General features: G+C 39.0%; 1 pseudogene across 1 annotated transcript; it reads right to left on the bottom strand.

Annotated features, from left to right (window-relative positions):
* Nucleotides 1–15,712: 15,712 nt before the first annotated feature.
* Nucleotides 15,713–17,454, bottom strand: LOC308241207 (neurofilament light polypeptide-like; annotated as a pseudogene). Its single transcript has 2 exons — nucleotides 17,212–17,454; nucleotides 15,713–16,871 (listed from the first exon to the last, which is right to left on the bottom strand). The product of its transcript is annotated as a neurofilament light polypeptide-like (transcript).
* Nucleotides 17,455–26,406: the final 8,952 nt, after the last annotated feature.

Genomic DNA, 26,406 nt, shown 5'->3' with positions numbered 1-26,406 from the left:
TTACAATTTCACTTTGTTACAATTTCACTTTGACAGAAACAATATTACCATAAACTTAGTGACTTGAAATAATACATTTATTATTTCACAGGAATGGACATAAGGGTACTATGTATCTGGAGATTTGAGAAGGAGCTTTCTTTTGAGCTACTGAAATATATTACCAGTCATTTGTTGCTAGGGTACCTAGTTTCTTTAACCTGTTGTAACCAACTAACTCTCTAATATATATATATATATTGTTTGTTTACTTCATATGAGATATGAGGAAGGAAACTAAAACACCAGCAATATTCTTTGTCAAGTGAAAATGGGGAAACTGAGACAGATAGCTGATTCAAACTGGCCTCATCCAGCACCCTGACTCACCTGCCTACTTTTCCCTTGTATTACCACTCCCTTAAACACTAAGCCCTCAGGACAATGGGGTTCTGATCAGTATCAAATAATCTTAGGAACAAAGCCTCCCGTCTGTTGACCACAGAGAGACAATTATGGTCAAACTAGAGATGACCATAATTGGAAAATAAGAAAAATTCAATGAACCAATGCCATGGCTGACATTAGGACCTATGCAATGACTCATGACCCCCTACCCTAGCCCAGACTAATCAGTAGAGACCACCACCTGAAAGAACACACCGGAAAGCTGATGAATATTCTATTGACATCCTCCCCTGGGACCTCATCTAAAATCCCTGCTTTTAGAAAACAGATAAAAACCCTTAAGGCAAATGACCCTGTGTGTGCTGTCTCTAGATCTAGACCATGCCCATGCCTCCCCCCGCCCCTTCTTTCCTAAGGCATGTACCTTTGCTTTCTTTTTCCAGGGCCCTTCTTTGCCTACTTTGTATTTCTTATATTTATGTATTCCCAGAAACTAGAACAATATAAGGTATATCATAAGCCCTCAGTATATTTTGATTAACTGAATAAATTATTATTATCAGGCTGGGATATTTGATTGCTGAGCTCTCAAAAATGTAAGTAAATAAAATCTGTTAGAAAAGTATTTATTTATTTATTTTGTAACTGTTACCATTAGGGTTTTTACATTTGAGAACTTGATATTTTACTTTAAAAATCTCTGGGGGTGGGGGAGAGGGAATTCTGTCTTTTCAGACTCTGCTAAAAGAGGAAGAGCTAAAATTTATTATCATAGAATTGCAAGTTTAATGTTTCCTTGGGGCATTCATTTCTGGAGTTTTCAACCATTTCATCATTCATTCTCTGAAATGCTTGAGTCTTTTTAGGCCTTTGGTTATTTCTGAAGCATTTTTCTCAGTCTGAAAATTCTTACTTGGATAGAGTACTATTTTTCATGCTCTTTAAAAATCAATTTTACTTTTTAACTTAAGCTTCATAGTTTTATCAATTTCAGTGAATGATGGTGAATTCTTCCCATTAAAGCCTTCCCAAAGCTAAAATCCCTGAAGTTCAAAGCCCGGGATATAATTTGATAATATTTTGATGTCTGTCAAAAATCTTAGGACAAGTCACTAGTATTGGAAAAGTCACTAGTGATTTTTTGAAACCAATTTTAGCAGTATTGTGTGAATCTGTGTTATATTGCACTGGAAGTTGGAGTAAATATTTGGTGAAGAAGAGACATCAGTAAGTACATACTATCTTTGGCAAAGCTTACTAGTGAAGTAGAGAAAATGTTTAAAAAGATGAAATGAAGCTAAGAATGAAATTAGTTGTAGGTTTTTTGAGAGAGAGAAAGAAAGAGATATATGGGTTAGAGGTTATTCATAGGCTAAGAAGTCCATTAACAGGTAAGTTCATGGTGTCAAGGTTAAGATTTAGCAGATAGAGGAATCTTATATAATAAAAGGCTAATATGCAAATAGACTGAATGGCAGAACGACCAGTGGCTATGATGTGTACTGACCACCAGGGGGCAGACTGTCAACACAGGAGCTGCCCCCTAGTGGTCAGTGCACTCCCACAGGGGGAGTGCCGCTGAGCCAGAAGCCAGGCTGATGGCTGGTGAGAGCAGCAGCAGTGGCCTAAGATTGCAGCCACACTTCCCCGGAGGGCTCCCAGACTGTGAGAGGGCACAGGCTAGGCCAGCCGTGAGCAAACTACGGCCTGCGGGCCGGATCTGGCCCGTTCGGCTGTTCTATCCAGCCTGCTGAGGCGAAAGAGCGGAGGGTTCTCTTGCTCTCCCCTCCGCTCCTTCACCAGCAGCAGTGTTAACATGGCAACGTCAGGAAACACAGCCGCAGGTCCTTCTTCTGAGTGGGCGGATTTATATCCGCCCATTCAGTAGAAGGAACAACCTCTCAATCTTCCAGAGGCTCCTTGTAATGCCCGTGGACTCGTCCCCCGACATCACCCTGGGAATGCGTAGACACGTTATCGTGGTGATGTAGGAAGACATGCCCCTGGAGAGTACATTATCAGAGCATTAGCTAAAAAGGAGACCAACAACACTGTTCCCACTGAAGTTGATGTTTTAAAGACCAAAAACCTTTCAACCCAGTCTACATTGCCATCTACATCTACGTCCCGGGCATAATTTGGAAGTTGCACTAAAGAAAATGTTTAATTTACTGTTTACACATTTTGTTCTTTTCTATTTGTTTTAGTTTTAAATTATTTTATTATATTTAAGTTTAATTTGAAAGGCCTTTGTACCTTTCCTTTGTTAGGCAATTTTATTTTGCCTTTGCCATCTTCAGTATAAGGTATGTTATTGTGCTATGATTCCTCCATTTTTTGAAGTTTCAAATTATAATAATTAGTGTTTACATTCTTCTTGTTAAAATGTTTGAAATGAATAAAACTATTGAAATAAAAAAAAAGATCGTACCCTTTTATGTAATGATGTTTACTTTGAATTTCTATTAGTTCACACAAACACTCCATCCATGCTTTTGTTCCGGCCCTCTGGTCCAGTTTAAGAACCCATTGTGGCCCTCCAGTCAAAAAGTTTGCCCACCCCTAGGCTAGGCTAAGGGACCCCCCACAAGTGCGTGAATTTCGTGCACCCAGCCTCTAGTTGATAGAATAAGATTCCACAGAGACCAGAGTAGATTGAATCAAAATCATAACTATATTAAAAGGAAGTAGGAAATGATTTATGACATGGGCATACATTTATGGAGAGGCAGAACAGACAAAGTAGATGGAGTTCATGCTCAAATTTTTTACTATTTTAATATAAATGTAAGGAAGTATTGCATTGAGTCAATACATAGATACAGAGACTGACCTCAAGCCCTAGCTCAAAATTGTGGGAAATGAGAACATCAGTGTGGTAGAAATAAGTTTAAAAGAATAAGTTTGGATTGAGGGTCTTTATGAATGAACTTAATGGTGTGAAGGAGATAAGGGATGATAACATGAATGAAATTAAAGGTAGTAGAAGTTGGAAAGGAATATCATGGAGATTTTTTTTTATTATTATGGCTAATTACTGAGGGAGGAGAGTGAAGACATAAGGTAAGGACAGAGAAAGGTATTATGAATCAGCACAAATGCTCATTGAAGGAGAACATCATGGATTTGAATTTTCAGTATTTCTACATGTCTTTCTTCAATAATGCTCAATGTCTGTTTCAAATCTCAGTTTACGTAGAATATTGTATTATATTTCCATTCCGGAGGGAATAAGAAATCAGATCCTGGACTTACAGAAATTGTAGAGATCGATCATAGGTCACAAATAACATTTGGACACAAAGAATAACCATAAGGTGAGCTTAGAAAAATCTAGCAGGTGGCAAACAGAATGTGGAGTGGTGGCAAAGAGAGTGTTTGGCTCTTTCAATTCTAGGAGGAAAAAACATTTATTATACCAATTATATTCTATGGGAGGTTATAACCATGCCAGCACTCTACTACTGCAATTGAGTGCTTCATAACAACAACAAAGTCAAGCTAAGCAATTCAAATGACTGAGGTATCAGAATTGGTATGCCTTTTTATCTAGATGCAAATATACAATTATTACCTGAAAAATTCTAAATCCAAGCCTCTTATTATGTTAAAAAATCAGGCAATTTTAGCTCATAGTAAAATTACCAAACACAAATGAAACCAAGCTACAATTAATGGGAGACAGTAGAAACAATAAAGAACAGATTTGACAGGTGGGTTTTATCTATAGAGATTATACTTATAAAGGGAAAACATTTGTTCTTCAACTATTTTCTTACAGTGTGATACAGTTTTTTGTTGTTGTTGTTCATCTTCACCAGAAGATATTTTTCCATTGATTTTTAGGGAGAGTGAAAGAGAGAAGGAAAGATAGAGAGAAACATCAATGTGAGAGAAACACATCAATTGATTGCCTCCTGCATGAGCCCCAACCAGGGCCTGCAACCAGGGTAAGTGTCCTTGACTGGAATCGAACCTGGGACCCTTCTGAAACAGAATCTTTGGACTGGAACCCAGGTTCTTTGTCCACTGGAGTCAAAGAATGAATCCACAGACAGAAGATGCTATAGCAAAGGTGGAAATTTATTAAGAACAAGTACAGACTCCCGCGTAGGGAGGGGGACGAGTCCCACAGAACGGACTCCCATTTGGGGAGGGGGAAAGGGTCCCACTGAGTTCCTTTTCCCTATGGCTTATAAAGGCTGCAGACCCTGGTGCCTTGATATCCCTCTGATTAGTCACTATTCCCTTAGACTGGTTACCATAGTAACGCCTGGGCTCAAAGGTTGAACCTCATATGGGACATTAGATATTGTCCCCCCTCCACCCCCCACCCTCACCCTCACCCCCACCCCCACCCCCACCCCCACCCCTGCCCTTTCCTTATTGTTTTCCTATTCACTTTGGGCTTTCTTCTAAGTAATTATATTCCCTTATTCTATGGAAATGTACCTGTTGCAGATTTTCAGCTTCCCTATTCTATGGAAATATGCCTTCTGCTGTTCTGCAGCCCTGTGCTTCCTCCATGGTCCCCTTAATTTCCAAAATTTCTCAAATTTCCTTAAATCTGTCTTTTTCACCCCCAAAAATTAATGTTTCACTTCGGTCTGAAGACCAACGCTTTATCCACTGAGCCAAACCACCTAGGGCTGTTATACAGTTTATATTAGCAATGAAGAATTTTTTGTTTTTGTTTTATTTAATAAAAATATCTAAATGATAAGTTAATTTCCCAGCATCATCCAAAAGTAACCAAAGATGATTTTGTTTGTTTGTTTTTAGCTTTTGACCATTAGGAATCTATGGATTTAATCATGTATGATTTATTTCAAATTATTGAAGATTTTTTTTTTTAGTGATGCAATAACATCTTTTGACACTGGGAGCTTCTTCAAGTTGGCCACTAAATATTTTAACATGACTTCAGTAGATTTTGACAGGTTTTTGCTTTGTGTTATGACATTATATCAGGCCTATCTTGTATTGTTACTGCTTACACTTGGAATTAGTTGTTTTCCCAAAGAATCTTTGTTCATTTTGCTAGGGGAAGATAGGCTTCTGTGACCATAATCTGAGCACTATGACTCATCATTTTTACTGGCTGTGTAATTTGCTAGGGCTGCCATAACAAATACCATGGACTGGATGGCTTCAACAACAGAGATTTATACTTTCAGTTTTAAAGGCTGGAAGAACAAGGTCAAGGTGCTGGCAGGGCTGGTTTCTCTTTGTAGATGGGCCACCTCTTAATGCCTCCTCACATAATCATGCTCTGCAGTGCACCCCTGTGTCTCTTTATGGGTCCACATTTCCTCTTTTTGTAGGGACACCAGTCAGATTGTATTAAGGTTCCCTATAAGACTTAATTTAACCTTAATTACCTCTTTAATGGTCTAGCTCTGATTATAGTCACATTCTAAGGTACTGGGATTAGTGCTTCAACATATGAATTTTGGGGGAATACAATTCAGATCATAACCTTGGCTATTTATTGTTTTCTAAGTGGAAATAATGAGGATATATATTATTTTTAAAATATAGTTCATTATGAATTATATTTGTATATCTTTTTTCTCTTGGTTTCTTATTAGGTTAATATTATTACTGGAAATAAGTTAGGCATTTTTACAGTTTTCTTTATCTGTCCTTGGATATAATCCACTAGATACCTACCATCAAATTTCTAGATGTTAATTGATATAACTTTTCTTTGTGATTTAACCACTAACTATATATACAAGTTTATTTTAAATATGTTTTAGATTTTAGAGATTTTATTTTAAATTGTATTTTGTATGTAAAACATTTGTATATTTCTAAAGTTGAATCCTAAATAGTTTCCTATGATGCTCTTTATGCAGAGTAGGAGTACCTCTTTTTAAGAGTAAATTTTTGTTGACAGCTATCTGGATTTTTATTTCTCAGGCCATCAGAATTCCCCTAATTTCACCTCTTTATTCTCACTTGGTTACTGATACCACCAGAGTCTGTATGTTGTTGATGATTTTAAACTTTCCACTCATACTTGGATTTCTTCCACTTAGTAATTATAGGGCTGTGAATGATAGATGGATAGTAGATGAGAGATGATAGTTAGATGATAAATAGATAAATAAACAAATAATAGATAATCTTCCGTATCTTCCATCTACTGTGCTGGTAAATGTTTAAAAATTGAAGCAACTGTAGCAGTTGTTTCATTTGTCAGTTTTCATGGTGTAAATACTACCACCGTGACTGGATTCAAGCTATCAATATGACCCACTGAAGACAGAGCTGGGGATGAGTCATCTCTAGCACACAACTGATCCCTCCACCCATATTCTTCTTCCTATGTGATATCGATATTCCTCCATCTCTTTAAACTTAAGCAGACTTTTCTAATAACTTCAACCAATAGATTATAGTAGAAGTGCTGCTTTATGACTTTGGAATCTAGATCATAAAAAGCAATATGCCTTTCTCCTGACTTTCTCTCAGGATATGTACTTTGGGAACCCTGAGCCACAATATAATCAGTCTAGCTACTTTGATGCTGGAGACAGTTTATGGAGCAACCAAATAGAGATGAAGCAAAATTTCCTCAGCCTTTTGTCTTTTCAGAGCAAGCACTGACCTAGCCTCCAGATGATTCTAGCTCTTACCAATATCATTTGACTGAAGTTGCATAAGAGACCTCAAGAATAACTTCTTTGTTAGCTACAGTCCACTCTTAGACCTGTGAAAAATAGTAATATATTTCCATTATTATGTTTCTACTAGTGGCCCGGTGCACAAAATTCGTGAACTCGGGGGAGGGGGTTTCCTCACCCTGGCCTGTGCCCTCTCGCAGTCCAGGAGCCTGTGGGGAGCAGGCCTAAGCCGGCAGTCAGACATCCTTAGTGCTGCCAGGGAGGCGAAGAGGCTCCCACCACCGCCTCTGTGCTCGCCAGCTGTGAGCCCGGCTCAGGGCTTCTGGCTGAGCAGTGCTCCCCCTGTGGGAGCGCACTGACCATCAGGAGACAGCCCCTGTGTTGAGCATCTGCCCCCTGGTGATCAGTGTGCCATTCATTTCGCCAGTTCTGCCATTCGGTCGATTTACATATTAGCCTTTTATTATATAGGATAACATCTTTTTTAAACTTAAAAATAACTTTATCGTTACAAAAAATTGCAAGTATTGTACAAAGGATACTATTCAGCCAACTTTCTTAAGTTTTTACTACTGTCCTTTTTCAAGTCCAGAATCCAACATAGTAACCCATATTATATTGCTTTTGTTTTAATTTACTGAGTTTTGTTTTTTTTTTAATGCAGATATAGTACGTAGAGCATCATTTCCAATATTTAGCCAATGAAATTCCCTTTATGTTGAATTTTGTGACCTTCTGTTTTAGGTCCCAGATCCACTCTCTGTGCTGCTCCCTCAACTTTCCTCTTGGATCCTCTTGATCTAGAGCCTTATATACTAAAGATGCAACTTTCCTATCTGAACTAAGTAAAACCAATATGTAATGATGGAACAGGAGCAAGATAATTATAAAATCACTCCCATTCAGGAAAGGTAGCATATCTGGGTCCTCATGCCATTATGCTCCATGGCCCATCCAAAGTGATCACTGGAGAAATTAATTCCACTTTTACTTCTCATCTTCTTTATGGCCAATAGAAGTTGAGAGAAGCTTGTAAGTCATTTTAAATCCTAAAGAATCACTTTCTATTTGAATTTCAGGCCCTTGGTCTTACATACTTGATAACTTTCTTTTCATTTTTACTTTTTAGTTCTATGACAATTATTTTTAAAATAAATACTATGATTTTTGTAGGAAATTTTATTTGTGTTCTTGTCTACATGCCTCTTTTTGTCATAGAATAAGTTGGACCTCTCAGGCTTTGATGGGAGAGTGTCATGTTTAGTCTTGTCCCTGAGCCATTTATGTTAAAATAAATAGATATATTTGTTATATATATATATATATATATATATCAATTCATATTAATGTGAATCATATTAATCAGTTCAATTCACCAATTGTTGATTTTACAATACTTTTTAAAATTTTATCCATAAAAATTTTTATTTTTATTTATTTATTTATTTTTTGTTTTTTATTTTCTGTATTTATTAAGGTATTACATATGTGTCCTTTTTTGGTTCATCCCTTCTGAAAAGCTGAGTTTTAGTCATATTTCATTTACTTAACTATTTCCTAATTTGAATTTTCATAGTGTAGGGTTAAAGGACAGTTTAGTTGCCTCTTCCAAAATTTACTAGTTCCTGAATTTGATTATTTCTGAGAATCTTTATTCCCTCTTGCACACTGGTCATTTCTGAACTTTTATAACATTTACTAGCAGCCCAATGCATGAAATTCATGCAAAGGGCTCAGTCCTTGCAGCTCTGGCTGCCTCAGACCTCACAGCCCTGGTTGTCCGGCTGGTCATCCGGACGGTCATTCCACCATCGGGTCTAATAAGCATATTAGCTCTTTATTATATAGGATAATAAGCAGAAAATATCTTAAGACTCTCCCCTAAGGGCTACAAATACATTAGGAAAATTATTTGTCATCAATATTATTATAGAAAAATTTATTAAATATGCCCATACAATATAACTTGTATTGCCATCCTTCCAGTCTCTAATGAAGTGAATTTAGTAATTAATTTCTCTGCCAAACCATATATTTCAGGTTCTGGCTAACACCCCCCAATAGGTACTTGTATTTACGTACCCCAAAAGCATACACAAACTCCAGGTTTTACTAGGGTTACTTATGGTTATCCTCATGGTTATGGTATATTTCTAAAAGCTGTAAGATACAGAGTAAAGTAAAAAAGAGAAAAAACACAGTGGATAAAATCTAGAGGAAGTCAGGCAAAGCTCCCAAGCATCCCTCCAGTGAAGTCACATAATACAAATCTAACTTCCCTGCCATGATGTGTGAAAATGTGTGTCCAGGTATTCCAAGTATTGCTAAGTTGGAAAGCACACTCGAGTTAGGCTGTTAAAAAGAATTTTTTTTTTGTTGATGTTTCATGTTGTTTTTTTGTCTTTTGTTTTTTTTTTTGTTTTTTGAGCGAGAGAGCCATTTGGTTATTATGACCTGATTTATCCCAGCTCTAGACTCCTGGAGATAAAGTAGCTGTTCACTATAAATAACATGTTATTACTTACTCTCTGGACTAACTGGCACACTGTGGTTCCAGGTTTTAGGCATGCTAAAATGTTCTTATTACACAGAACATTCCAGGAGCCTAGTTCCCAAAAGGAGACCAATGGCCAGTCCTTTGGTATTTCATCACCACTGACAGTCTGACCTTAGATGCTGTGAATCAGTATTTAATCCACATTTCAATTTTAAATTCTGCTCTTGCTTGGTTTCAATGATCCTGCTTTCTCTTTTTTTTTTTCTTTTCTCATTTTAGATGTAAAATTGTGTTTTTCCCCTATAGGTATCTTCTATCTGCAATGTTTAATTTGCTTTAAACAGCATGATAGATAATTTAATGGAGAGTGTTCATACTTGTAGATTTAGGATTTGTGATTTTAGGATAAGAAGTTAGCATATTTTATGAATTTTAATAATTTGGAATTTTGATGAGGCACCACAGGTGCTTATTTATTCTAATTCACTTTCTTGAAGATATTGTTTTCCTAGATTTTTTTTGTCTTTCTCATCCATTCAAAGCCTTTTCTATAAGATATTTTTCAAAATATGTATTTATTCATTTTCTTAAAATTTTCATTGGTCATATGCCTGAATTTTATCTCCAATTATTGTTTGTTTATTATTTGCTTTTTTTAAATATATTTATTGATTTTTTACAGAGAAGAAGGGAGAGGGATAGAGAGCTAGAAACATCAATGAGAGAGAAACATCGATCAGCTGCCTCCTGCACACCCCCTACCGGGGATGTGCCCGCAACCAAGGCACATGCCCTTGACCTGAATCAAACCTGGGACCCTTCAGTCAGCAGGCCGATGCTCTATCCACTGAGCCAAACCGGTCAGGGCTATTATTTGCTTTTTAATACATTATCTACTTTAAAAATTATTACTTTCTTGTTTACTTTGAACACATCCTTAAGAGGTATCTTAAGAAAGGGTACATGTACAAGATATAATTTTTTAGAGATGAAATGTCTAAAAATATAAGATGTTCCAAAAAATGTATACACATTTTAAATAATTATTAATTCCAATGGATTAAATCTGAAAATAAAGGAACATCAATACAGCTATTAGAAAAAAAGTGAGTATACTTTTTTTGGGGGTGCCTTGTATATGTCTATTGTACCTTCATTCTTTGTTGAAAACATATCTAACTATAAAATTTTCTATTAAAATTTTTTCAAAACATTGAGGTATTTGTTTTTATTTAAAATTTATTAGACCTTCCATTGTACATGCTTAAAAACTGATACCTTCTTATTTTTATCCTTTTACTTTATCTCAAAACACATTTATTTTCCTTAGAAGGATATCATATGGTCCTTCTTAAAAATTGGTATTCTGAGTACTTAACTTAGTAAGACTTCTCTCAAATTTACTTTGTTTTTCACTTAATTCTAATTTATGTCTCCTCTGATTTCTTCTGTTTTCTCCTACTAGAAGTTTCATTATTTTTACATTATATATATATCCTATATTTTTACATTATATATATATCCTATATTTTTCTCCTACTAGAAGTTTCATTATTTTTACATTAAAATATATCCTATATTTTAAAAAATGTTTTATTCTTTTTTGCCTAATTTTTGTTTGTATCTATTCAAAATTGTTAGATATTTTATTGACATGTCTTTCAACTATTAATGTTATTATATTATTTTACTTCTCAGGAACACTTTCATGTTTTCTAAATGTTATGCTTTTATAATATTGTTTTCTCAAATGCAAGTATATAGTTTCTGTGAATTGTATTTTAGCTTGTTTGTGTCAGGTTTTCCTAGTTCATCTTTTTCTACCAGATTTTTGTTTGTTTCCCCCCCCTTTTAGTATGGTTCTTTGTCTTCCATGATACACTATATATTTAAGAATAAGGCAATAGTTTCTGGCAAATGACTCAGAGGATATTTCAGAACAAATTTCTATTGAAAATAAGCAACAAAAAAAAACAAACTCAAAACTCCAAACCCACAAGAACATGCAAACAAAAACTTAAAAACAAACACATACATGACCTTAATTTAAATGTACTAAAAATAAGTGATTATGGGGCCAACACCTAGAGAATGAGGAACCCAGAATGATGGGTAAAATATATGATACCCTTTTACCTCTTACGGTGACCAATGATTATGAAATTGGTTTAGCAAATTGAACAGTGCTTTCAACTGTCTCAAGTAACAAAATGGCCAAATGTTAAAACTGACAATCTTCCAGAGATGGTTTCCAGTACTTACAGAGGTTTGTGTTGAGATTCCAAAGGCCTGTATCTTTGGAGGGAGGGTAATTAGAAAATTGATAAACGTCTATAGGTTACTGCCCAAACATGAATTATTTAAGTCCCTGAATGGAATAAGTAGATTTGGTATTTCTAGGACATTTGACCTAGCCAACTACAGAAGTAAATTTTATCTGAGTAAAGTAATGTTATCTCTAAGTATACTATATACACACTATAATATTTTATATATAAGGTGCAGAATTCATTTAAAAAGATAGCTCTAGCCTCTTTGTCTCAGTGGATAGAATGTCAAGGGCACCTGCCTGGATTGCAGGCTCACTTCTCAGTAGGGGGCATGCAGGAGGCAGCTGATCAATGATTCCCTCTAATCATTGATATTTCTATCTCTCTTTCCCTCTCCCTTCCTCTCTGAAATCAATAAAAATATATTTAACAAAAGATATCAAGTAATAAAAAATAATAAGGAATAGCAATATCAGAGTTTAAATAACAGATGCAAAACATTAGGTTTATCACTGAACTATCCTATCTAATAAAAGAGTAATATGCAAATTGACCATCACTCCAAGACACAAGATGGCTGCCCCCATGTGGTCAAAAATGGCTGCCCCCATGTGGACACAAGATGGCCATGACGAGGTGGCCTGCAGGGGAGGGCAGTTGTGGGCAGTTAGTGGGCAGTTAGGGGTGACCAGGCCAGCAGAGGAGGGCAGTTGTGGGGGACCAGGCCTGCAGGAGAGGGAAGTTGGAGGGAACCAGGTCTGCAGGAGAGGGCAGTTGTGGGTGATCGGGCCAGCAGAGGAGTGCAGTTGGGTGAGACCAAGCCAGCAGGGGAGGGCAGATAGGGGCAACCAGGCTGGCAGGGGAGCAGTTAGGCATTGATCAGGCTGGCAGGAGAGTGGTTAGGGGGTGATCAGGCTGGCAGGCAGAAGCAGTTAGGGGCAATCAGACAGAGGCAGGTGAGCGGTTGGGAGCCAGCAGTCCTGGATTGTGGATCGGGCTTAAATGGGCGGTTGGACATCTCTCAAGGGGTCCCAGATTAGAGAGAGTGCAGGCTGGGCTGAAGGACCACCCCTGCCCCTGTGCACGAATTTCGTGCACCAGGCCTCTAGTTATAAAATAATCTAACTAAATTTGATAACAGATTAAATTGTTACAAAGATCAAAATTTTAATTATTTAGAAAATCAAATTTATATCATAAAAGCTCACAAAGAAAACTTCAGGCCTAATTGGGACTACCAGTGAATTAAATTAAATAATTATTAAATAATGCCAATATTATAAATTTTTTCCAGAGAATGGAAAATAAAGGAATATTTTTCATTGCATTTTATGAGGCCAGCATAAAAATTAATACTGAAATATAACAAAAATTACAAGAAAGAAAATTTACAGGAAATTTTAATGACCATATATATAAAAATAAAGTTACTTATAAACTGAGTCTAATGTTGCTTTTTAAAAATAACCAAGTATTATCAAATATATGTTTTATTTGTTTAATGACTAAAAGAGAAAACAAATATTTTCTTTTATATATTATGAAACTTTGCCATGTAATTTATCTAACAGTCTGCTTCTCTTTGGAGGAAATATTTTAAAAAATTAAGATATCTAAACAAAAACATTTTAGAAACCATTTTGTAGTCTGTTACTGATTTAAATTTTTCAGTCTTGAGAGAATGTCTTCAGTCAATAAAAGACATCTATCTGACATATAAAATTCTTTTTGCCAAGACATATGTATAACAATGGGAAATGTGTTATCAGATTAGATTTTCCAATTTACCTATTTGTTTCTTTTACTTTTTTTCAGTTTATCTGTATTATCTTTTTTAAAAATATATTTTTACTAGTGGCCCAGTGCATGAATTTGTGCACATTGAAAGGAAATTAAATAGAAGAAATATTTTAATATCACTATTCTCCCTTTCTCTATAATAGAAGTGTCAACCAAATTAAGGATCAACAATGACAGATTGGAACACATGCATGCGATAGGCGCCAGCAAGAGCTTTATATGTATTACGCATATGTGAGTCAACTTATCTTTTTATATATATATATAGAATAACTTGCTTAATTAGACCTGCTTTCTGATGTAGCTAAACTTTTTCCAGCCCAGTGAAGCACCCCAACTTATCTTTCAGGTAATTGTCAGCAACACAGCAGTAAATATCAACACAAAGCAGATTATTATTGTAGATTATGCAGGAAGAACAAAGGGTAAAATATTTAACTGCAGCAGTATTTGACTATATTCTGCACAGTGAGAATTCCTGAAGTCATTTTCAAGGTCCACCATTTCTTACTTCTTTTCAGTCAGATCAAGTTTCTAAGCTTTCTAAATCTCTTTTCCTGCTAATGAAAAGAAAATAGGATTCCACTGAGTCTCCTATCTACCTACTCCAGGACTTCTATGAGGATCAAATAAGATGAGGCATGGGAAAATGCTTTACAGACATTTGGTTAAAGTAAAAAATGTGTCCACCTGGCTATAAAGCACATCATGTTCCTGAGCTGAATAAATTGCAAGGAGGCTAGTCGCTAGGGAGAGGACGCCGGGTATTGCTACTTGACATCATTACCCAGTGCCCACAGCGACCATTTCCTGGCTGGTCTGGGCTGTGGGCCACATTTTGCTCCATGGGGTCTCAGCAGTGTTGGCTATGATTTGGTAGGGTGTTGCTCCAGGGTGGTGGTGGGACCTGTATCTCACTTGGGGGAAGCCGAGTGTTGTTTTGTGGGGGCCAGGTCCCTGGTGTTGTTTCCCTGTAAATGGCCAGTGGGCATCACGGCAGCTCCTGCTTTGAGCGTATGCCCCCTGGTAGTCAGTGCGCATCATAGTGACTGGTCAGATGGTCGGACCCTTAGCATATTAGCCTTTTATATATATAGACTAGTGGTCTGATGCATGGAATTCGTGCACGGGGTGGTGGTGTCCCTCAGCCTGGACTGCATCCTCTCCAATCTGGGACCTCTATGGGATCGGGCCTAAACTGGGAGTTGGACAACCGCCTTGCAATCTGGGACTGCTGGCTCCTAACCGCTCACCTGCCTGCCTGCTTGATCACCCGTAACCACTCTGCCTGCTGGCCTGCTTGCCCCCAACTTCACCCCTCCCACCAGCCTGATCACCCCCAATTGCCCTCCCCTCCTTGCCTGATCACCCCTAACCTCCTCTGCCTCGGCCCTGCCACCATGGCTTTGTCTGGAAGGACATCTGGAAGGTCTCATGGTCTAATTAGCATATTACCCTTTTATTAATATAGATAGGATATAACATACTGCCATAACTATAACATATCTACCAGTATTACTCTACGAGAATACATACTTCATGCGATAGGAAGGCATCTAATATATTACATTGTATAAGTTGTAAGTAGTAGGAAATACTGTATTCATAGCAATAATATACACCCTGTGACTTCCCTTCCTGATTTGGGAATGGTTCCTCAGTTCTTTGAATGTTTCCTGGCCCCTAATGTATTTATTTTTGTCATTCAGTGTAACTTTATTTACTGTTTATTGCACATGATTTGAGGTCTTTAATTTCTAACCACCAAAGATTCAAAGAACTATTTTTTTCCATGGAGTTTAACATTAACATTAGTGAATTCGTGTATTCATGTGTTTTTATTGTAAACATCTGAATTATTCACATTGTCATAGATACTGAACTCACAAGCGTGGACTATGCACAGGCTGGCAGCAAGCCAGGAAATCACTCTGCAAGCAAACAGATACTCTGCATAAGGAGAAAAGTCATAGCATAACATTTAATGTCCAACCTGAGTCACCTCAGAATGTTATATATATTGACTTCTTAATTCATATAGTACCAGGAACTCAACTGCTTGGTTGATGACAGGGTTGACCTAGTTTCAGGAGGATTATTTCTGAAATAATTAAGGAAAGGGGGGCTCAATCTTTCTTCTTGGTTGCTTGCTCCTCCCCAGCACCTTCATCTTTCTTCTCATCCTCAGCTTCTTGGACATCTTCTCCTTCACCTTCACCTCCTTCTTCTTCCTACTTTGCATCCTCAAATTCTTTCTTGGCACCTTCTTCCTCTTCCTCTCCTTCCTCTTCTTCAGCCTCTTCCTTCTCCTTCTCCTCCTCTTCAGCTTCTCCTTCAGAGGGAGGTTCAACCTTAGCTTCCTCGGCTTTTGCAGCCTCAATGGCCTCTTCCACCTCGATCTGCTCCTCCTGGACGTGGCTGGTGTATTAAGAAGGGAAGGAGTGAGCGGACATCAAGTAGGAGCTGGTCTGTAAACCACCTTAGGCAGATTGACCAAAGATCTGGGAACTCTGGGAGTAGCCACTGGCTATGCTTCCCACGCTGGTGAAACTGAGCTGGGTCTCCTCACCTTCCAAGAGTTTCCTGTAAGCTGCAATGTCAATGTCCAAAGCCATCTTCACATTGAGAAGGTCCTGGTATTCTTTTAAATATCGTGCCATTTCACTCTTTGTGGTTCTCAACTCATTTTCTAATTTGTTGATTGTGTCCTGCATAGCATTAACATCAGCGTTCTGCTTATCCTCCAGCTCTTGCAGCTGCTTTCCCAGCACTTCGTTCATGTCCCGGCTTGCTTCTATCTCCAGGGTCTTGGCCTTGAGCAGTCAGCGGCTCTCGGATACCTCCTCCTTGGCAGCGTGCACCACATAGGAGTTCTTGGCAGCGCTCTTGGTCAGCAAGGTGAAGAGGCTCTTGCACCGTTCTACGGCATTCTGCATGTTCTTGGCAGCCAGCTTCTCTTACGGGGTGCGGATGTCCTTGAACATAGCGGAGAGGTTGGATCTCCAAGGAGATCTGAGCGTACTGGATCTGCACCTGCAGCTCGGTGATCTCCTCTTTATGCCCCTTCTTCAGAAAGGCGATTTCATCCATCAGGCTGTCGATGCACTTTTCTAGCTCAGCGCCAGCGAGAGCCGCCTCATCTGCACCTTTGCGTGCCTCCATCAGCCAGCCCTCTGCATCCTCATGGTTCAGCACCTCTTCCTGGTAGCATGACTGCAGGTTGCTCCCAGCCACTTCAGAGCCCCTGTGTCTCCTAACTGCCCATTTCCCTCTCCTCGCCAGGGACTGGGCACAGTGGGGAGGGGCACAGGCATCCCATTTTCATTAAAATGTTCAAGCCAGGCCTGCTCCACCAGTATCCGCAGGTGACCCTGGGGCAGACAGTGATCCTGGAGACCCTGGCCACCCCCGCTTGCCCCATCCCGATTGCCGCCTGAACCCCACGGGCAGCGTCAGGCGCTGCTTGCTAGAACTGCCCATCCCAATCACCACCTGGACTCCAGGGTGGGTGTCAGGCACTATCCCCCCGGGACCTGCCAGGTCCTGATCACCGCCTGGACTCTGCAGGGGAGGGGGGGAGGTTGGTCAGGCGCTGCTTGCTGGGTTTCCCGGTCCCGATTGCCACCTGGACCCCTTGGGCAGCATCAAACGCTGCCTGCTGGAACTGCCAGGTCCCAATTGCCGCCTGAACCCCGAGGGCGACATCAGGCGCTGTCCACACCGCCTGCCCGGTCCCGATCACCACCTGGACTCCACGGGGGGTGTCAGGTGCTGCCTGCTGGAACTGCCGGGTCCAATCTGCCTGCCTGACCTGCCCGGTCCCTATCCCCGTCTGGACTCCGCAGGTGTCAGGTGCTGCCTGCCCCATCTACATATGCAGATTTACCTTCCATCTTTGTTGGGTTTATTTGCATATCACTCCTGATTGGCTGTGGGCGTAGCGGAGGTACAGTCAATTAACATCTTTCTCTTTTATTAGTGTAGATTGATTTCAGAGAGGAAGGGAGAGGGCGATAGAGACATCAATGATGAAAGAGAATCATCGATTGGCTGCCTCCTGCATGCCTCCTGTATGTCCCGTCCTGGGGATCAAGCAGATAACCTGGGCATGTGCCCTGACTGGGAATTGAACTGTGAGCTTCTGGTTCTTAGGTCCATGCTCAACCATTGAACCACACCAGCCAGGCTATCTGTATATTTTATGGAATTTTTACCTTTTTCTAAATGAAAACAAATTAAACTAATACTGTGGAGAGTATCTGAGAAAATGAAAAACAACAAAGCAATATAACTACTGTACTTTTATGGCTAGTTCTCTAATTTGGAGGTGCAGATACTGCAAGATTACATATCAGGGTAAACCAAAATGAAATAACATACAAATGTATTATCAGTAGCACACTCAATTAGAACCCACAACTAGGCCAGAGAAAATCCATTTATATTGAGTTGCAGAAGATCTGTAGGAAAACTGAAATGAAATTAAAGTCAATATATGTGGGAAGGCTCTTAGAATTTTCCTCTAGTGTCACCAAGGAGTTTACTGGTACTTCTCAGAATACCAGGATGGAGTGGAGTTTCAAAGAGTAGCACTGATTCTGCAGAAATTATGCAAGGGTAATACCTTGTCATGGACTCTTTAAGTAGTAGGTTCATTGGAGAGTATGCAGCATAAATGGGTTCCAAGTATAATTAAAATTTTTAATTTCCTGTCAATTTTTTAGTGATACATTTACATTTGAATGGTATTTAAAAGTTGGGGTAGAAAAATAGAAATGTAATTACACGTTACCCATTACATACTGAATCTATCACACATTCCTTGCAATATGTTAGGCTCTCAGGTGTTATAAAACAATGAAAATATATGATATCTGCCTCTTAATAGATTACATATTTAATATTCTGGAGCATGTATACATATAGGAGCTCCTTTATATTTTTTCTTTTTTTTTTCAGAACACTTATTTTAAATTTTTTCTAACTTTGTGCTCTCCATTTCACATCTGCACATCTGAAGGTTTGTGAAACTAATGCCACACTTATTTAATAACATCTACACAATGTGGGAGGATTTTTCCATCCTCTCCTACAAAAGGTTATTGCATCTTCACCTTCTTTTCATTATTTTCTATGATCTCAGTAGAAGAGTTATCATTTTTTTTCTCTCCAAGGCAAATCACTCGGCTGCATCTTGGAAACCATCTCCCTTCTTAAGAATTTTGATTTTTATAACGTTTCCTCCTTGGCATTTAATTCCCTCCATCTCCACTTAATTTTTTTTCAATTAATTTTCTAACTTATATATGTGTCTCCTATCTTGATACAATATTTTGGTTAACTCTGTAACCGCTGATTATCTATTTTTAAATATATTTTTTATTGATTCCAGAGAGGAAGGGAGAGGGAGAGAGATTGAAACATCAATGATGAGAAAGAATCATTGATCAGCTGCCTCCTGCACACCCCCTATGGGGGATTGAGCATGCAACCTGGTCATGTGCCCTAGCCAGTTTGGCTTAGTGGAGAGAGTATCGGCCTGCAGACTGAAAGGTCTTCTTGTCATTAAACCCCCACATCGAGGTATGTCAGTGTTTTTCATGCCTCCATGATTTGGATCTTATTTTGTTGGTCAATTAATATTGTTCATTAGATTCCACAAATAAGTGAGATTGTGTGATATTTAGTTCTCAGTTTGGCTTATTTCACTTACCATAATAGTTTTCAGGTCTAGCCATGCTGTCCCAAAGGGTAAGAGATCCCTCTTTTTTTATAGCTGCATACTATTCCATGGTGTAAATGTCCCACAGCTATTTTATTCATTCATCTCCTGAAGGGCAATAGGGCTGTTTCCAAATTTTAACTATTGTAAATAATGTGGATATGAACATATATATGCATATATACATTCTGATAGATGTTCAGGGGTTTTTAGGATATATTCCCCAAAGTTGGATTGCTGGGTCAAACAGAAGTTCCATGTTTAATTTTTTTTCTCTTTAATTAAATCTTCATTGTTGAAAGTAATGCATATGTACCATTCCCCCCCCCCCCCCATGTAACTCACCACCACCCTTGGCCCAAGGCCTTCATCACCCTATAGTCTGTGATCATGGTTATGCATATATGTATATAAATTCTTTGGTTGATTTCTTCCTACCCACCAACCCACCCACTTCCATCTTCCCCTTGAGATTCTGCAGGTTGTTCTATTTTTCTATTTCTCTGGATCTATTTTGTTCATCAGTTTATTTTGTTCATTATATTCCATATATGAGTGAAATCATGTGATACTTGTTCTCCTCTGACTAGATTATTTTGCTTAGCATAATACTCTCCAGGTCTCTCTATGTTGTCTCAGAGAATAAGAGATCCTTCCTTTTTACTGCTGCATAGCATTCCATGGTGGAAATGTACCACAGCATTTTTATCCCTTCATCTGCTAATGAGCACTTGGGCTGCTTCCAGATGCTAGCTATTATAAATTATTCTCCTATGAACATAAGGGTGCATATTCCTTCTGATTGGAGTTATGGCTCTCTTAGGATATATTCTTAGAAGTGGGATCACTGGGTCAAACAGAAGTTCCATTTTTAATTTTTTGAGGAAATTCCTTACTGTTTTCCAGAATGGTTGCACCTGTCTGTGTTCCTACCAGAAGTACACTAGGGTCTCCTTTTCTCCACATCCTCACCAGCACTTGTCATTTGTTAATTTGATGATGGTAGCCATTCTGACAATTGTAAATGATACCTCATTGTGGTTTTAATTTGCCTCAGTGATTTTGATCATTTTTTCATATGTCTCTAGGCCATCTGTATGACCCCTTTGGAGATGTGTCTATTTAGGTCCAGTGCCCATTTTTCAGTTGGATTATTTGTCTTTCTTTTCTTAAATTGTATGAGTTCCTTATATATTTTGGATACTAACCCTTTATCAGATGTATCATTGCCAAATATGTTCTCCCAAACTGTAGGTTTCCTTTTCATGTTGTTGATTGTTTATTTTGCTGTGAATAAGCTTTTTATTTTGATATAGTCCCATTGGTTTATTTTCTCCTTAGTTTCATTTGCCCTAGGACAATGATCGGCAAACTCTTTAGTCAACAGAGCTGCAAACCACTCTGTTTGCCGACCACTGCCCTAGGAGATTTATCTGTAACATATTGCTACAAGAGTTGTCTCAGATTTTGCTGCCTATGAATTATTCTAAAATTTTTATGGTTTCATACCATAAAAATTTATGTCTTTTATCCATTTTGAGCTAATTCTTTTGTATGGTCTAAGTTGGTGGTCTAGTTTCAGTTTTTTGCATGAATCTGTCCAATTTTCCCAACACCATTTATTGAAGAGACTGTCTTGACTCCATTGTATATTTTTTGCCTCCTTTGTCAAATATTAATTGAGGTTAATGGTTTGGGTCAATTTCTGGGGTCTCTGCTCTGTTCCATTGACCTATATACCTGTTCCTGTTCTAGTACCAGGCTGTTTTGAGTACAGTGGCTTTGTAACATAAGTTGATATCTTGTATTATAATCCTTCCAACTTTGTTCTTATTTCTCAAGATTTCTGTAGCTATTTAGGGTCTTTTTTTGTTTCCATATAAAATTTTTGGAGTATTTGTTCTAGATCTGTGAAATATGCTGTTGGCATTTTAATAGGTATTGCATTGAAACTGTAGATTACTTTGGGCAGTGTGCACATTTTAATGATGTTAATTCTACCAATCTATAAACACAGTATATTCTTACACTTATCTACATCTTCCTCTATCTCTTTTTTCAATGTCCTGTAGTTTTCCAAGTACAAGTTTTTTACTTCCTTGGTTAAGTTTATTCCTGAGTATCTAGTACTTTCTATTTCTGAGAATTTATTATTGGTGTATAAAAATACCATCTATTTCTGGATGTTAATTTTGTATTGTGCTACGTTGCCAAAATCATTTATTAACTCTAGTGACTTTTGATGGAATCTTTAGGGTTTTCTATGTTCAATAGCATGTCATCTGTGAATAATAAGGGTTTTACTTCCTCCTTTACAATTTGGATGTCTTTTATTTCTTCTTCTTCTTGTCTGATCACAGTGGCTAGGATCTCCAGTACTATGTTGAATAAGAGATGAAAGCAGACATCCCTCTTGTTCCAGTTTTTAAATGGTTTTAGTTACTACCAATTGAATATGATGTTCACATTACGTTTGTGACATATGGCCTTTATTATGCTGAAGTATGATCCATCTATTCCAACTTCGCTGAGATTTTTAATTAAAAAAAATGGGTAAATTTTCTATCGTTATTACTTCAAACAGGTTCTCTGTTCCTTGCTTATATCCTTCCCCTTCTGGTATTCCTATGATGCAGATACAATTCATGTTGTTGAGAGCTCCCTTAAGCTCTCCTCCTGCTTTTTAATTCTTTTTTTGCTATTTGCTAATATAATTTGGCACTTATTTCTACCCTGTTTCCAAATTGCTGATTCAATCCTCTGCTTCATCCAATCTTCCTTTAATCCTTTTAGTGTGTTCTTGATGTCAATTATGTTAATCTTTTCTCTTTGGTTCTTACATGATTTTTATTTCTTTTTTACATGCTGTTGTAGTTCCTACTGAGTTCTTTGTAATTTGCACTTAGATCCTTAAGCATCTTTATAATATTTACTTGAATTTTGTGTCTGATAGTTTGATAGGCTTGTCTCCATCTCATTAATTCTTTTTCTGGAGATTACTCATTTTCTTTCATTTGGGGGTTGCTTCTTTATCTCCCCATTTTAGCTGTCTCATTGTGTTTGTTTCTATGTATTAGATAGAACTAGTATGCCTACCATTATTTGTTGATGCCTGATGTAGAAAGTTTCTAGGGGGGGGAAAGTGGTTCAGTCTCTTTGATCTCCTAAGCTGGATGCTCTAGCAATGCCCCTTGTGTTCATTATTTGGGCTCTCCTGTTGTAATTGGGACTTGATTGTTGATGTCCCTTTCATGGGTGGAATATCCCCTCTGATTTGCTGACAATGAGGCTCAACCCAACCTTATTGTGCAAGCTGTTATACAAATGCTAACAGAATAGAACAAAACACAATTGGCCCAAAGCAAAAACACCACAAAAACCAAGTTACACAATGCAGCAACATGAAAGACTAAGAAGAAAAAAGAGGAGAAAGCAAAGCAAAGAAGAAATAAAAAAAGAGAACTAAAAGACAGGAGATCAAAGACTTAAAGAGGATATAAAGATAAAGGGAGAAAGAAGAAGAAAGAAATGGGTATATGGAAGCTAGTAGGAAACTAAAAGAACTAGTATAGGAATAAAAAAGAAGGGAAATATAAGATAAATAAGATCATAATAATGAATTTAAATCATAGTAATTCTGGATATACTAAGATATGGATGGGAAAAGTAAAATGGGAAAAGAGGGAGAAAAGAAGAGAAAAAATAATAACAATAAAAAGTGACAAAAAGAATAGAGTCAAAGGAAAGAGAGAAAAATGTAGCTATGCAAGAAAAAGGAGGAGAAAGAAAAAAGAAATAGCAAGCAAACAAAAAACAAAAAGCCACACACACACACACACACACACACACACACACACACACACACACACACACAAAGTAAAACCATACACGCTCAAAAACTCAAAAACCTTTGGGTCCACTATTTGTATAGCTCACTGAATTTTGCTCTGATGTTGTTGAATCTAGTCTCTTGTGTCTACCTGGGCCTTCCAGGAACTTCTTTGGTGCAAGGTAATGTAAGTCACTGTTCCTCTCTGGCCCTGGGCAATCTGATTTAGCTCTGATACGTTGAAGGCCTTGTAGTCCAGCAGGCGGGGGCTCCTTAGCCCAGAGGTGAGTCTGCCATGAGTCTCACCATTGATTGTCCCTGTTCTGAGCTGTTCTCCCTTCACCCATGGAGCTCCTCTCTGAGGGGTATCCTTCTTGGCTGGGAAGGTTTGATCACACTTGTTTTGGGGGGTGGGGGGGTGTCAGTAGCTTGTAGGAAGGGAGGCCAGGCCATTCCTCTCTTTCCAATTCCTCAGCTCTGCCTCGTTTTTGGCACGTCCTCTCTGCCACCTGCAGGGGTAGAGATTGTTCCCCCTTGTCTCAGGTTGCTGCAGATAAGGTCAGAAGCAGCTGTTTTGCCAGTGGGAAAGAGGGGACCTCCCCTGCATTCCAGGTGGGCAGGGCTAATCCTCCTTCCTGGTCTTACTCTCCAACCCCCTTTTTGCTGGCCAGCACAAGCTCCTCCAAGATGTAAAGGGTCCCCTAGATTCAATGTTTGGTGTGCCCTTCAGATGCCCCCATGTAGGCTGGCCCTCAGCTCCACTGCTTGGTCCTTCCCACTGATCAGGAGGAGCATTGCAGGCTGCACAGTGGTCCATGCTAGTGCTACTCTATCCAGGGACTTCAGCCACAGGCTCCCACTGCTGCACCCACTGCACAGTCTCCACAGCCAGTGCTCTCAGCCACCTCTCTCAGTCCCAGATACTTTTGTCTCACCTACAGCTCTGCAGCCCTTTCAGTCTCCTCGGGTCCTCAGTTTCAGTGGGTCCAGAGGCAGGGGAGGCTACATCTATCCCCCCAGCCTTAGCACAGTTCCTGTTCCTTAGCCCTGGTGGTGGATCCAAGCAGCTGGGCTCTAGGGTGTAAATGGCAGCACATAGTGATGGCAGTGGGAGAGTCCACAGCAGGAGCGTGAGTCCTGTGGGGTCAGTGGCAGCTGAGCTGCAGTTGCACAGGTTCCAGATTGGATCTTCCTAGGATGCACGGGGTCAGGCTGCATGCATTCCAGGCTCACGGAGGTCCTGCTGGTGTCTGCTACAGGTGCAGGGGGTCTGGTATGTATCCGCTTAGGCTGGCAGTCCAGGCAGAGTGGGCCCCAGGCATCAGGTTCTGGGCTGTGTTCTTGGCAGGTGCATGGGGTCCTGGGCAGGGTGCATGTAGGTTCAGGCCCATGCTGTCGCGAGTCTGGGTGGTGGTGAGACTGGGCACCTAGCCACTGCTGCTTCCCGCAGCCTCCTCCAGTGGAGGACCTTGTAAACCATTCAAGATGGAAGGTCTCCAAGCCAGAGTGGCACCCCGGGAGTGGCTGTGGCGATAGAAGTGGCTCTTTGACTCCCGTGCAATCGGACTGTCCCTCACTCACACCCAAACACACCCACAAACGTCAGCACACTTGCCCACTCACTCACTCACTTTCCCTCTCTCTGGTGCTGCGGGCTGCCATGTTGAAATCCTGTTTTACATTTAAATCTATAATTCATTTTGAGTTAATTATTATAAAGTTATAAGGTTTATGTTGAAGTTCTTTTTTCTTTCCTCATCTTTCCTCTCCCTTTTTCTTTCTACCCTGTGGTTCCCTATCCTCCCATCCTCTTTCTTTTCCTTTTCCTTTTTGAACATATATTTTTTATTGTTCCAGCACCACTTGTTGAAAATACATCTTCCTTCTTTTGAATTGCTTTTCACCATCGTACAAAATCAGTTGTCCAAACTTGTATGCACTTATTTCTGTTTTTTGTTTTTATTCTGTTCCATCAATCTGTGGCTCTACTAGTATTTAGCCACAAATACTACACAGCTTTGGTTACTGTAGCTATATAATAAATATTCAAAAGTATATTTTTAGAGTCATTCCTCACATTTCATTTTTATTTTTCAAAAACTTTAGTGATTTGTTACTTTGATTTTTCACATTAATATCAGAATAATATTATCAATATATATAGTATTATTGAAATTTTGATGGGAGATAATTGACATATTTATTATGTAGAAAATTTCAATTGATGAATACAATATGTCTCTCAATTTATTAAGGTAAATATTTCTTTCAACAGTATTTTGTAAATTTTAGCATATAAGTTCTGTACATTTTTTTTAGATTTATGTGGAAGTATTTTCTTGTTTTAGAGTTATGGAAATAGTATTGTATGTTTAATTTTTGTTTCTATGTATTCTTTGCAGAATATATGAATACACTGATTTTGTATATTGATATTATATCCTGTACATTAATTAACTCAGTTATTAGTTCTAGTAGTTATTTGCAGGTTCTTAGGAATTTTCTAAATAAATAATTATGTCACCTGAAAATATTTTACCTGTATATATCCTATCTAATAAAAGAGTAATATGCAAATTGACCATACCTCTGCTACACCCACAAGGCACGCCCACAAGCCAATCAGGAGCGAATATGCAAATTAACCCCAACCAAGATGGCTGCAGCCACAGAGAGCAGGAGGGAGGCTTGGGTTTCCCCCGGCAATGGAGGAAGCCAAGTTTCTGCAGCCCTGGCCTGCCTTGGCCTCCGCTTAAGACTACAAAGTTTTAATTATAGAAGATAAATAAAACCCAACAGAAATGGCTGCGGCCACTGAGCGAGCAGAAGGCTTGGCTCTTCTCAAGGCTACAAAGTTTCAATTGCAGAAGATAAATAGATCCCAGATACCAGGGCCTCTGCTTGGGTTGCCAGGGGACATGGCCGGCCTGCAAACCACCACAGGCTGCTCCACGCCCCAAGGGAACCCCACCCTGATCCAGAACACCCTTCAGGGCAAACCAGCTGGCCCCCACCCATGCACCAAGCCTCTATCCTATCTAATAAAAGAGTAATATGCAGATTGACCATCACTCCAACACACAAGATGGCTGCCCCCATGTGGTCAAAGATCCTGCCCCCATGTGGACACAAGATGGCCACCACAAGATGGCCAGCAAGGGAGGGCAGTTGGGAGGGACCAGGCCTGCATGGGAGGGCAGTTGGGGGTGATGAAGCCTGCAGGGGATGGCAGTTAGGGGTGACCAGGCCTGCAGGGGAGGGCAGTTAGG

The sequence above is a fragment of the Plecotus auritus genome (assembly GCF_963455305.1).
Source record: "Plecotus auritus genome assembly, chromosome: 2".
NCBI lineage: Eukaryota > Metazoa > Chordata > Mammalia > Chiroptera > Vespertilionidae > Plecotus > Plecotus auritus.
Note: the sequence above shows the minus strand (reverse complement) of the source record. Positions and strands in the feature narration are given on the sequence as shown.